Source organism: Lissotriton helveticus, chromosome 4_1 (assembly GCF_964261635.1).
Source record: "Lissotriton helveticus chromosome 4_1, aLisHel1.1, whole genome shotgun sequence".
NCBI lineage: Eukaryota > Metazoa > Chordata > Amphibia > Caudata > Salamandridae > Lissotriton > Lissotriton helveticus.
In genome coordinates, this window is record NC_136063.1 from 745946881 (window position 1) to 745961909 (window position 15029).

A 15029-nucleotide genomic window follows, 5' to 3' on the forward strand; every position below is an offset into this window, starting at 1 on the left:
GACAATATAGTTTTTAAGCACGCTTTCCTGCTTTTTTATATCGTTAAAGTTGACTTCGTAACTTTTGTTTCTGGGCAAATCATGTAATCCTGCTGCATTTCTTTAATTTGGCAAGCGCCACGTGGTCGTTCCCGCACCACTGTGCTACGTGCTATTCAAGGTGATGCGATGTAGTTTTTGTTGTGTAAGTAGTGCGTCTCGTGCCCCATGCATTGCAAAAGTAATATTTTCGGCAATGGTGTATTTTTGCACGATTTCCAGCTCTTATACCTCCAATATCTTGCCTTTGTAGGCGATGTTGCTGGGCAAATCACTTAATCCTGCCGCCTTTATTTTTTAAAGTAGTGACCCACATGCTACTTCCTCCCCATGCACTGCACATGTAATCGATTGCTTAATGTTGTATTTTAGCACGCTCTCCAGGTTTTTTAATAACGTTAATCTTGATTTGCTATCCTTTGTTCTGTGCAAATCTCTTAATCCTGCCACGTTTCTTTAATTTGCTAAGCACCACGTGACCGTTCCCGCAGCAGTGTGCTACGTGCTGTTCAACTTAATGCAATGTAGTTTTTCTCGTTTAAGTAGTGCGTCACGTGCCCCATGCATTGCAAAAGTAATGTTTACGGCAATGCTGTATTTTAGCACGGTTTCCAGCTCTTATACCACCAATATCTTGCCTTAGTAGGCGATGTTTCTGGACAAATCACGTAATCCTGCCGCCTTTAATTTTTTTAAGTAGTGCGCCACATGCTACTTCCTCCCCATGCACTGCCCATGTAATCGATTGGCCAATGTTGTATTTTAGCACACTCTCCAAGTTTTTTAATAACCTTAAACTTGATTTGTCCCCTGTTCTATCTCATTATACAGATATCTCAACCATGGGACGTACTGGTCGTCACAAGCTGTTTATTCCTGCCCATGCACTATTCCAGATGGTGGTCAACCACTCGACATACCAGATCCACTGACTGCTCTCCATATGCTATCAGCCGAAAATTGCAACGGACCTAATGGAGTTATCAGGTTTGACTTTAACATTTCATGATTGAAAAGCAATCTGAGATAATCATTTGTGTATTTCATGTGTTTGCAGACAGATAACTGTGTTGTTCTCATGTTTTGGTAGAATTAGTGGGCATTCTGGTATTAAGAAAACGAATAAAAACATGTCCTCTCAATTTTATTGGCCAAATATGTCATTTGAAATTTAACAATGTGTGTTATAATTTTTCTTGCTTCTATAAATATTTTTTATAAAATGTAAATCTCCATTGTGATAGTCTTATAGACTTTTGTTTCTGAAACTCATATGTTTCTCCTTTAAATGCTCGTTACACGTTTTCAGCCTGCACTTGAGATACAAAGTGAAAATGTTGTTTTGAAGTTTTTTTATTTGAAGACGTCTTTCAATTTTTCTTGATGTTTATTTCTCAATTTCCAGATCATTGAAGACCAAAAAGGGTTCTATCAGATGAAGGCCAGGAGTTTGTAAATGAAGTGAGTGACCAATCTCGGCCTAACATTTGTATAATGCAATGTTATTTCCAATTTTGCTTGCCAAATATAACCTCTGATGATTGTTTTTCAACCCCAATCCTATTGAAAACAAATGTTTTCATGTACATTTAAATTAATCTTGGACATATGTACAACACATACTTTTTAAACTCATTTTTCAGTTTGCAGAATGTTACATAAATCAGCAGCAAAATGCTGAGGTTGAAGAAAAATATATCCTCCTGTTCCAGCTGATTACACCGATGTCTCAAATATGGCATGAACTAGTTGTCTGAAGCCATACAGATGCACACATTTTTAACAGATAACGTTAAGGTAAATACTCTCAATATGGGTAGTTGACGAAGTTAAAAAGTAGCAGATATAAGTACTTGAGGGGTTTTTGGTGTCAGATAATGTCCAATTCACACTTGTACAGATGAGTCTGATACAGGGTGGATATCTGTAGAACTAATGGATGATTAGGTATTAGGATGGCATACAAAGCTCCCAACCTTCTTACTTTTTCTCTTAAAGGGTTCCAAATTGGGGACGAATATTAGGCTGTGCAGTAGAGGTTGACGGTGTTGCTCCACTGGTACTTGGGCCTTCTCATGAAACAGAAGGAGCCTCTCTCAATATGCTTAACTCTTCCCTTCCAAAGTTGACCGGATTTTTAGTCTGCAAGTCCTTCCGCATACTTGTAGTTCCACACCAGTACTCTTTATTGGGGTCTCCTCTTGAAAACAGTCTTGCATATCCGGCAAGTAACCAACCAAAGCGGAGTTCAAGTTGTGAACTCTGTTGGCCACAGTGTTTACACAAGGTAAGCAGAGCAGCCTAGATAAACAATACCTCTAATTAAATGCATTAGAACTGGAAGAGCTTATTTACAAACCTCTTGCGTCACTTTCAACATGTGAAAATTAACACAAAAGTGGCACAAGAATTTTGTAAATAAGCCCTAAAAAATATTGTCCTGCATAATGACTTCATCTCTCACCTAATTCTGTCTCATCTGTGAATCATTTTAAAGACCTGTTCATCTGTAATATAAATATGACGCAGTAGGCACTTCTATACAGACACAGTTTGAATGCAAGCTTATAAGATAAGTGAAATCTATCAGGTACACTGCACACATTAAAAAAATAGAAAATATCATTGTGTTACTTTGACTTGTAATGTGTGACCTCATTTAGTCACATCGATCTATTTTCTTTTTTTATTTTGCGGATTAACTACAGTACTTCTATTGGACTCCATATTATATGTTGTTTGTTATACTGTTTTGTTAAAGTTATGGTTATAGTTATTTATTGTATTGTTATCATTTAGTTATATTTCCAGTTAGTTATTGTTTTAATAAAAGTTAATAAAAAAAACACATATGTCTTTTTTTTTGTGGGGGTAGCAGTCCACAATAGAAATGATATTTATAATTTGAAGTATAATTCTGAGGCTGGCTCTTTACCAGATCTTTACCAGAGTGTATAGCTACAACTTACGGTTCCAATTCAAAAGAATAAAACATACAAAGCCATTAGCAACATAGTGTGGTGAACTTCTAACCTCTGTGCTCACGTAAGTGTTCCATGAACTGTTACTATAGTAACAGGCAGAAAAACGTTTGGGGGTAGGGTTAAAAGTTACTGGCTGTACAGAAACCGTTATATTTACCCTGGATCCTCTACATGACAGAAAGGAATGCAAAGTAAAACAAAACACTGTGTACCAGATTTACAACCCCCTTGCACCACTTTCGCATCCAACCCACCCTACAAAATTACAAGTATGTGGGCCTCAACGACTCCCCTTAAGCTCCGGGAATCAACACCCCGGGAATTTGTGGATTACAGGAGGCAGACTGCCTGGCCCTCTGCCTGGTGCCCTCGAGGGCCCTGGAAACTACTACAACCGGCCCCTGCAGTGTCCCGGGGTGCCTACCCCCGGTATACTGCTGTTTGGTTTGACAGAGCGGGAATCTCACGACTCTCGCCCTCCCATAGCAAATATAGTTTGCATTTTGAAAGACAGAGCAGTGAAATCTATTCTCACTTTCAAAATCCAAAGCAGATTGCATTTCCATATACAAATTAGCATCTATCCATGCAAAAAAAAATACTGGCTCCCGAAGAACGCAAAAGTTCAGCACACAATGTTGCTAAAAAAAACCAGCAAGTGTGCTCGACTTCTCAATATACTACCTTATCCTACGTAATGTTATTTTCAATCACGTTCTGATAACTAATAAGAATCATGCTTTTAAAAAACAGAAACATGCACCCTAGTTTTCTGTGTAGAATGTTGTCAAACAACCAATAAATTCTTTTCTGTTTTAATTTCACTTTTCCCCCAAACTCCCTTTGTCCATTCTAACATATACCAAAGGCAGAAATGGAACATCTCCAATCTATTTTGTCCACCGATTGAGAAAGCTAGGAAAAAATGTGAATAAATCAGTTTCTACTTTTCTCCGAGACTATAGAATGGAGTCCATATAGCACAACAATCAGCATTTCAATATGCATGGCATCTATAGGAGAGATGCTGTACATTTTACAGATGAAGGGAACAGAGTCTTTCTCGTGAACTTTAGACTCTGCATCGGTACTTACTTGTAAGTACTAAAATCTCTCAATCAACACAAGGGCTCTTTTTAGAGCCACCCAACATCTATACACATAAGCTTAATCTATATCTCAAAAATACATGCTTCTTTTTTTTGGGCGGCGATATGCGCGGATCCTACGCGCATCCTGCAACTTTATTTTAAAAAGAAAAATACTATATTACTTTTTTGGCCCTACAGGTCGTTATGTGACCCCCCTGAGCAGGCCTAGGGGGTCAGGGTGTGTCTACCCTGTCCCCTTTTCACATTTGGCACACATTTTTCACTGACTTCCTCAGCCTCACTTCTACCGAGGCACAAAATGGCTGCCAACAGTTCCTGATTTCGAATGTTCACAACTGCTTGACAGCCGATTAGAATTCAACGCGTCATTGGGAAGGTGCGCTTATCCTACGAGGCCAATTCTCGCACAATCCGCGGATCCTCGGCGCCCATAGGTATATAAATGATTTTAAACATAATTTTCAAAGAAACTACTGAACAGATTGACCCCAGATATGTGAAAGGCACAAGTCAGAACTGAGGACTACCTCTCTGCCAAATTTGGTGTAATTCCGTTCAGCCGTTCGGGCTGTAGCCGTGGCTAAAGGTCCTATGGGAAATTGCATGGGGAAAACACGTTTTGGGACTCCCCTTTTTTCTCTGCCCCCTCTTCATTAATCACCCCAAAACTTTCAGGGAAGGAGCGGAACTGAGCTGGCCAAAGGTTTGGGAAATTACAAGAAAGTTCATCAATCGACGCCAAAGTTATTGCCAATAGATTGTTTCAGTTTTCTTATGGATAATAGGTCCTAACTATAACTACCTACTGGCGACCGCCAGTAGGTAATATATAGAACTCTGGGTAGTTCCCAAGTTTAGGTGGAAGGCAGCTCCTGTATAGAGCACCCTCAACACCAGCGACACTCTAAATTTGCTCACCACAAATTTCTGCTTTTCTATTAAAGTTTTTAAGCATTGGATTAGCACAGTGCTATCCACGCCGAGATAGAAATGGACAAAGTCTTTTGCCATTTGTACAGCAAAGACTTTAAGCATAGGTTTAGCACAGTGCTATCCAAGCCGACCTGTAAAATGACAAAAGCCATTTACCACTCCAGGCACAATATTTCAGCTTTGGATTGGTAAAATAACCTCCAAGCCAACCTGAAATGAATAAAAGCAACCCCTGACACGTGTTTCGCTGTCATTACAGCTCTTCAGAGAGGTTTAGCTTTTTCCAGACACAAGGGAGCACCCAGTATAAGTCAAAACAATACCCTTGCAGGCATAGAGTGACGCATAAATTATGCAAAAAAGAAGGAGAGAACTCTGGGTAGTTCCCAAGTTTAGGTGGAAGGCAGCTCCTGTATAGAGCACCCTCAACACCAGCAACACTCTAAATTTGCTCACCTCAAATGTCTGCTTTTCTATCAAAGTTTTTAAGCATTGGATTAGCACAGTGCTATCCACGCCAAGATAGAAATGGACAAAGTCTTTTGCCATTTGTATAGCAAAGTCTTTAAGCATAGGATTAGCACAGTGCTATCCAAGCCGACCTGTAAAATGACAAAAGCCATTTACCACTCCAGGTGCAATATTACAGCTTTGGATTGGTAAAATACCATCCAAGTCAACCTGAAATTAATAAAAGCAACACCTTAAACGTGTTTCGCTGTCATTACAGCTCTTCAGATAGGTTTAGCTTTGTCCAGAGACAAGGGAGTACCCAGTATATATAAACGCTCCATGTCCACTTTTCACAACGGAGCATGCTCAGGCTGGTGCATTATGCGGTAGTGGAATGCCAATAAACATGAGGCTCACATTTTCCGTATTTTTTCAAGAATAACCGTACTCACGGGGGGACGCTTTCGCAAACTTCTTTATTGTCAGTTGAACAGACGCGTTTCGGCGCCAAGCCTTCTTCGGTGTTCATGACACCTCGAAGATGGCACGTTAATAAAATTTTCAGGTTACAATCAAGAAGGGACTAAACCACCTCAGCAAATACATATCTACATATATATATCCAACACGAAATGCCGGTAGTTCAGGGCTTAACTTCGGCGGCGGTCCTTCTCAAAAACCCGCTTTTTTTATATACTGCAAAAACCTTTTTTTAAATCCACAAAAAGGTACTCAGGACACTCCAGGTTGCTTAATTTAATTTATTTGCAACAGCAAGTCACAAACCCGACGCGTTTCGCTGTAGGTAGTTATAGTTAGGACCTAGTGACCATAGGAAAGTCAAAATATTCTATTCCCAATTACTTTGGCGCAGATTGACGAATCTTTGCGAAATATTCAAAACTTATGGCTTGCTTCGGTCCGCTCCTATCTTTAAAGTTTCGGGGTGATTCAGCAACTGGGGGCCAAGAAAAAAGGGGGGTCCCAGAACGTGTTTTCTAAATGCAATTTTCCATAGGAAACTTTAGAGACGGCTACAGCCCGAACTGCTGAACGGAATTACACCAAATTTGGCAAAAAGGTAGCCCTTGGATCAGAAGGAGCCCTTTTTGTTAAATGTTGTAAATCCGTTCAGTAGTTTTTAAAATATTAATGGAAAAAGAAATACATATATTTGGGGGGAGCCTAACCACACATCTCATCGTGAGATTTGATTGGCTGTCAGCACTTCATCCAAGCAGTTTTGGCAGCCATGTTGGGACCAATATAAACGATAGCACCTCATTAAAAAGCATTACAGTTAATAGAAGGTTTTAAGACTTCAGTTACATTATAAATCATTTGTTGATGGTACCATACACATTTTAGGAATTGTAGTGTGTTCTAAGGTGATTTTACCATGTGAAAAAGCCTTCTGCTGGGATATCATGAAACATGTTTGAGAGAAAACTATTTTCTCATGCTTTTCCCCCAGAGGTTTGGAAGGTGATCTATAAGCTAAACTGAGAGCACATTTTCTGTACATTCACATTATCCTTCTCAGTCATGTGAAAATAAAGTCTAACATTCTCAGTAAAACATGTACATCCAACAAGGGCAGACATTGTCAGTTGATTCCTTTGTGTTCTAATGCAGCTTCCCAAAGTGTTCTAAAACTAGAGCGCTAAAAGTCCTACTTATGACAAACGTATTGCACACCTGAAGCCATCTTGATTGGAATAAAGTGGTAACTCTTAAAACATTTAATTTAAAAAGGAACAAAATGAGGGGGTTCATTTTGCCATGTAAAATATTAGTGCTGCAGAAAGGAAAATTAGGGCACATTTTGAGTGACTTCTCAAATTTCATTAAAAAATTCTGACATGCCGACTGAAACATGCACTTTCAATACCAGCAGCAGACTTCCCTGGTGAGCAGTAGCTTTACTACAGTGATCTAATAAGCAACTAAAGTCCTAACACAATGAATTTTTGGCAAATGTGTGACACATCTGTATGCCTTCTTGATGGAATCAAAGTAAAAAACTGAAAGTATTTCCTACTGAGGAGACTGTAGTAAATGAGGAAATTAGGAAACTTCATAACTAATAAGTCTCCCAAGATGGCCACCAGAGACAAAAGAGCCCCAATGTAGCACAAATATCTCCCAAATGTAGCCCAAGTATAGCCCAAGGACATAATGTCCCAGAGTGTTCTAAAGAACAACTAGAGGGCTACAGTCTTACTTATGACAACAGTATGGCACACCTGAAGCCATCTTGATTGGAATAAAGTGGTAACACTTAAAACATTTCATTTACAAGGAAACAAAATGAGGGGGTTCATTTTGCCATAGAAATTATGATTAGTGCTGCAGAAAGAAAAATTAGGGCACATTTGGACTTCTCAAATCCTCTTCTATTTCATGAAAAAATTCTGACATGCAGACTGAAACATGCACTTTGCATACCAGCAGCAGACTTCCCTGGTGAGCAGTAGCTTTACTACAGTGAGCAACTAGAGTGCTAACATTCAGAATGTATGGCAAATGTGTGACATATCTGAATACCTTCTTGATGGAATCAAAGTAAAAAACTGAAAGCATTTCCTACTGAGGAGACTGCAGTAAATGAGGGCATTAGGAAACTTCCTAACAAATAAATCTCCCAAGATGGCCACCAGAGATAAAATAGCCCAAATGTAGCACAAATATCACCCAGATGTAGCCCACATGTAGCCCAATGACAGGAGTGTGCAAAACACTTTTTATTTTTTATGTTTTTGTAGTTTTATATAGTGCAGACTTGTCAGGTATTGGAGTGCTTTACATGAGCACTGGTTACATCACACAAGAACAAATTCATTTTGGTCTTAGACGTGGGGAGATTAAGTGATTTGACCAGAATCAGAGAATGTTGAACTGAAGCAGAAACTCCAACCTGGTAACCCAGTTGCAAAGTCTGTAGCTCTGGAAGTAACACCACATCCTTTCCCCTAAGTGCAACATTTAATCAAGTGGTCAACTGGATAAAAAACATAAAGATAACAAATAATTTAAAAGTGCTTTGTCGCTATTTGAAAACTCATTTTAGTTTTTTAGAGCACTAACCATAATATTGATGCAAATAGGACCCTCTCATATCTGTCATTTCTAAAGGAAATGCTCTAGGTATTACAGTTTTGATTACATGAATATGACGTCAGGCATTCCACACTTTTGTAATAAATGTAGAATGTTAGCAATCTAGTTGTTCATTAGGATACTGTTGAGAGGCAGAGGCCAGGGGGACGGGCTTTGAAAATTGAAGGCAGGTAGGAGGGGGCAGAGGCAACAATTTGACCACACTGGGCAGGCAGGAAGGGCAGTGGCAGCACAACAGACTATGGAGGGCAGTGGAAAGGGGGCAACAAACCAACAATACAGGACTGGAAAGAGAGGCTGTGGCAATATAATAGACCATTGTGGGCAGAAGGAAGAGGCAGTGGTAGTACAACCATACATGCCAACAGATCCGATTCAACCAGGAAACATCCAATGTTTTTAAGCCCAAATGGGCTTTATTTGATCTGTCTCCTATCTACAATCTCCTCTTTTTCAATGTAAGTCAAAGGGGAAAATCAAGACCCAAGGTTTTTTTTCAAAATCTCCCTCTTACCAAGTTCAAAATGTTAGCAAGTATGGTACATTGGATCATGGAAGGCAGAAGGAATTGGGATAGGGACATAGACTTGGGTAACAGAGGACAGGAGGAACATGGAGAGGTCAATGAACAAAGGGGCCCCCTGAATGAGCAAATATAGGGCAGACGGGCAGGGGAATCAAGAACAATTCCGTAAAAAAGAACAATCTGCCCCCATTTATATAAGAAAGGGCTCGGCTAGAGTCCCAAATAGACATGGAGAGGTGCACCAAACTGACCATGCAGGGCAGGCATCAGGGTTTGCAGCAGCACAATACACCACACAGGGCATGCGGTACGGGAGTGCAGCAAAACAATCCATAGAAAGCAATAGGAAGGGGAGAGGACCATGCACATGGACAACAGAGGGGAAAGAGGCAATGGTAGCTATCTGACCATAATGGACAGACAGGAGAGAAAGCTGCAGCATAACGGACCATAAAGGGCAGGAGGGACAGATCAGGGGCATTACAATGGTACAGACAAGCCAGGAGGGAGGGAATAGGGGTCTGCACATGGAAACAGAGGGCTGGAGGCAAGGGGGTAGGGCAGGAGCAGTAAGATGACCATGGAGGTCAGGTGGGATGGGCACTAGAAGCAAGAAACACCATGGAGAACAACAGTGAGACTATAATGGTAAACACACAGACCATGGGGGGAATGTGGGAGGGGGTATGGGGCAGCTGGCTGACCACACAGGGAAGTTGGGAGGAGCTGTGGCAGCACAGAAGACCATGCATGGCAAGCGGGAGGGTTAGTGGCAGCACAATGGCTATGATGGGTAAGTAGGAGGGTGCAGGGGCATGCAGAAAGGACCATGGAAGATCAAAGGGAGGGTCCGGACCTGGGCAAAGACAAGAGAGTTCAGGGGAAGCGGCCTCACAAAAGACCACATGGGGCAGGCAGGAGAAGCAGTTGCAGCACAACAGACCAGGGAGGGCAGAATGGTGTGGCAGTAAAATGGACCATGGAGGACAGGAAGGAGGGGATAGGGGCATGGAATGTGGACAGGCAGGGTGGAAGTGGCAGGGACAGGTTACAGTCATCTGACAATGCTAGGTAGGTGGGAGGGGAGTGGCAGCTCAACAGAACACTCAGAGTAGATAGGAATGGCAGCTCCATGGAACATGGTGGGCAAAAAGGATGGAGAAGAGGCATGCACACAGACATCGGAGGGCAGGGAGAAGGAGAATAGGGGCAGCAAGCTAAGCACAGTGGCTAAGCAGGAGGTCAATGATGGGGCATAGATTTGGGCAATGGAGGGCAGGAGGAGTAGACTGGAACATCATGCTAAATGGAGGGCAGTGGCCGCACATCAGTCCATGCATGGCAGGAGGGAGGAGGCTAGTCCATGGATTTAGACAACCGAGGATAGGGAGGAGGTGGATGGGGCAGCAAGCCAACTGTTCCGAGAAGGTGGGAAGGCCAGTGACAGAACAACAGCCACACACGGATGTAATAAGGGAGTAGAGACATGGACTTGGACAATGGATGGCTAGGAGGAGGGAAGGCAGGAGCAGCAAGCTTAGGTGGGGGCAGCACAATGCCAGGCCCTGCTTCCAACCCCCAACCATCCATTGTGACATGCATCTTACTTAACGGTTGAAAAAAAAACTAGAAATTTGCTGAAAAAAACAATGATTACAGGGACGGTATAGTGAGACTCAGATTTCACTCATACACAACCAGTGAAATTCAGCAGTTATAGTTACCTGAGCTATCTATAACATGTACTGCTAATGACCTCAGAGATTACATCATTCATAACATGGTCAGTTATATCATTCATGACATCACTCATGACATCTCAAATGAGCTGTGAATGGAATGGAACTATAATCGCTAGAACTTTATGTAGGGACAGTGTGTGTATATTAACACTCCTTTTTTTTCTTTTCTTTCGTGTAATAACCATTATAATAGACAACGTACCCAGATTAATATGGCCAATAGCCTTTCACTTTAAAGTAATGTGTAGTCCATTGTTTATGTTGATGTTTGCAATCCTAAGTATGTTTATTATGAATAAGTCATGTTGAAGAACATACAGGTATGGCGGTCACAGGGCAAGATATGCTGAAATTACATTGTGTGCATATTAACACTTGTTTTCTTTTTTTTATTGTATCAATTCCTGAATTTTCACATTGTGACCATGCCAATATGGCCGCCAGCTCTTTGGATTAAAGTAATATGTAGTCCTTTGTTAATGTTGACAACTTTAGGCATTTGTACATTTAAATAAGGATGCTACAATGACGTCTTGTATCGTTATCAATGTTTGGACGAAACGTAACGTGTGGATCACGTCCTTTGCAGATTAAATACTTCCAAACTACAACCTGAGTGCTGATTCCGTTCTCGTAAGAGTGAGAGGAGATTAAATACATATATATAAAATTCACTGAGAAAACCACAAGTTTTAGGGACATTATAGTTAGAAATTAGCATTTAAAAAACGTCAGAAATTCACTGAAAAAAATAACAGGTTTCATGGACGTCATAGTTAGTTGGACATTTCACTCGTACAAAACAAGAGAAATTCGGCCGTTATAGTTAGTTGTGCTAACTATAACTCGCGCCCCCACAATGCACTGCTGATGACGTCACATATTACAACACTCATGACATGGTCAGTGTTATCACTGATGACATCTGAAATGAAGTCACTGATGACATCATCCACGTGATCATCTGATGCACCTCCTTACACCCTAAAATACAGACTACCATTCTCGAAACCATAGACACACCAATACTAGTACAGCTACAATATTCTGTGCACGATGCGTGCAGACCTCTAACCAGCTACATACTATTGATACGCTCTTCTAAATACCCAGTTATTACCTATACAGTCTAGGAATCCTTCTGTTTATCCCATGCACTTCTCCATTCAGCCATCCTGCTCTATCTACGTATCCTATCACTCCACCAATACCTAAGCACTTATAAATTCAGCACGCACTTTCTTTGTAACACTGAAATTACTCCAGTTATAAGTCATATACTTAAGGAATGGCGTAGTCACTAACACAAGTGCAGGTACAATATTTTGTACAATATGAATGCACACTTCTAACCAGATTCAAACTATGGATACGCTCTTCTAAATACCCAGTTAGTACCTATGCAGAGTAGGAATCCTCCTGTCTGTCACATGCATTTCTCCAATCATCCATCCAGCACTATTTACTTATCCTATTACTCCACCAATACTTAAGCACTTATAAATTCACTATGCACTCTGTTTGTAATACTGTAATTATTCTAGTTACTAGTCATGAACTTATGGAATGGCCTAGCTACTAACACAAGTACCGCTCTAATATCTTGTGCACTATCCAAGCAGACCTCTAATTAGCTGCATACTATTGATACACTCTTCTAAATACCCAGTTAATACTCCTGGAGTGTAGGAATCGTCCAGCCTGTCCCATGCACTTTGTTAATCACTTATCTACCACTATCTACTTATCCTATCACTCCACTAATACATAAGCACTTATAAATTAAGTGTTAACTCTGTTTGCAGCACTGTCATCATTGCAGTTACTAGTGGTATTCTTATAAAATGACCTTGGCCTCAACACAAGTACTCATAAAATATTCTGTGCATAATCCCTGCAAATCTCTAAGCAGATACATACTATTGATCTACTCCATTAAATACTGAAGTAGTATCCATGCAGCATAGGATACCTCCTGTCAGTCTCATGCAATTCTTCAATCACCCATCCAGCACTATGTTCCTATTGTATCAGTCTGCCAATATCTAAGCACTTATGGGGCAAATTTACAAGCACCCTGCGCCAGTTTGTCACTTTTTAAAAAGTAGTGATGGTGCCAGGCACTCCTTCATATTTACAAGGAGAGCAAAAGCCACCCTGCATGGTTTTTCCTCTCTTTGTAAATACAAACCCTTCATACACAGAACTTTGTGTTGAAGGGGCGCTCCATAGGTGTTGCTGTGGATGTTCCCACGCAACACCCATAGAACAAGACACATCTCCAGATTTTGAAAAATCGAAAATCTGGAGATGTGTGTGAATGCTGCGCCATCCTAGAGCTGGTGTAGCAACGCGCAACGAGGAGAATTGTTTTTATTTCTCTTCACTTTTTCCTCTTTCAATGCATGCTGCATTCCAATGCATACATTAAAAGAGGAAAATGCCTTTACTGATTGCACAAAAACAATCTCCGCACCAAACAATCTCCGCACCACATAGACATTCTTGCACCATGGTGCAAGGGTGCCTGTGTCACCGCATGGCTGCAGTTTGTGCAGCAGTGCAGAGGGAAGCACAGAGTTGCAACACATTCATGTACATATGTCACATCCCTGTGCTTCGGAAGTGCCACAGTGCAGTGCAGCTAAAGAGCTTGCAGTGTCACGCTGCAGTACTTCCTCATAAATCTTCACCTATAAATTCACCATACACTACTAATGCATTCTTTGAGTCAATCATTCTGTATACATATATTCAACCAAACTTTCCCACATTACCTTGCAATTATAGTTCTTTTAGAATGTATTTTTCTTCTTTTTTCTTTTGTATTTTTTTTTAACAATTTTGTATTTTTTTTGTGTTTTTTCAAAAAATGAACAAAAAAAGAACAAATAAAACAGGAAACTTTTGGAATTACTTATCATTCCAAAAATCAGCAAAAAAAAATTAACAACGATGGTTGCATTGCGCAGCACAAACTGCATCCACCGACTGCTCACCAAAGCATATAAGTTTCTTACACTTCACGCAGTGTTGCTCGAGAAAGGCGAATTCTGGCCTAACTTCCATTGCAGGTGTTCCTGAGGATGCTCCAGATGTACTTGCCACAGCAGGTGAGGGGTTCAAAGCATGTCGCCTCGTTTCCTCCTGAGCAAGATTGAGAGGATGTGTGATCCAGAGATGCTTCTACATATAAGCAGTGCCACAAGAGTATTTTTTTCACTGCCTCTTGACAGGCCTCGGTCACAAATTTTGCACGTCACCTTTCTCGCATTTACTTTCTTCTCTCCAGGTGAAAAAGTGAAGAATTTCCACATGACAGATTCCAGCTTCTGTGGGTGTGGTGCTTTCTGCAAGAATTCTTCAGAAGATACTTCCTCCTGCTGCTGCTGTCCATATGCAATTTTGTTTCATATTTTTTGAAAAACACCAGAAAAACACCAGAAAAAAGCGTTCTTGTAGGAAAAGAGATGTCTCTCTCTAAAGATGCTCCAACAAGAATGATTAAAGTGGGTGGGGTCCTTCAATAGTTTCAATGGGAAATGTTATGAACCAATGAAATCTTTTTTTTTTAGGTCACATGGGATCCGCGCACTCTGCACTCACGAAGCACGCACCCAACGCGAATTCGCGAAAATATATTTAAAAATAATAGAAGTTTATTATAAGTACAAATATATTGTTTTGATGAATATCTTCGAAAATCTCTTGCCCTAATATGTATATTAAAGACACATACATATAATTTTAGCACATAACATTTTTTGCAATGCGAGAGAGCATGTGTCGCGGACTGGTCATATACCAATCATGCAGATCACGTAATATTAAATGTATATGATGTAACTGAAAAATACGCAGCCATCGCACACCGTACGTGGATCCTTTACAACTTTTCTATAATGGCGACTAGAATGCGCGCACCCACCGTGATGTGTACACTTTGGGTGCGCGACTCCGAGAAACTTTGGGAAAATAATATAAATACATTAAAATAAGAAAATAAAACAAAAAAATTAAACAATATTTCAGTTTGAATTTTTTGAAAACTTTTTTTGCAATTTTCAGAAAAATATATAATGCTATTTAATTAATAAAATATTTATAAAGAAACATTTTA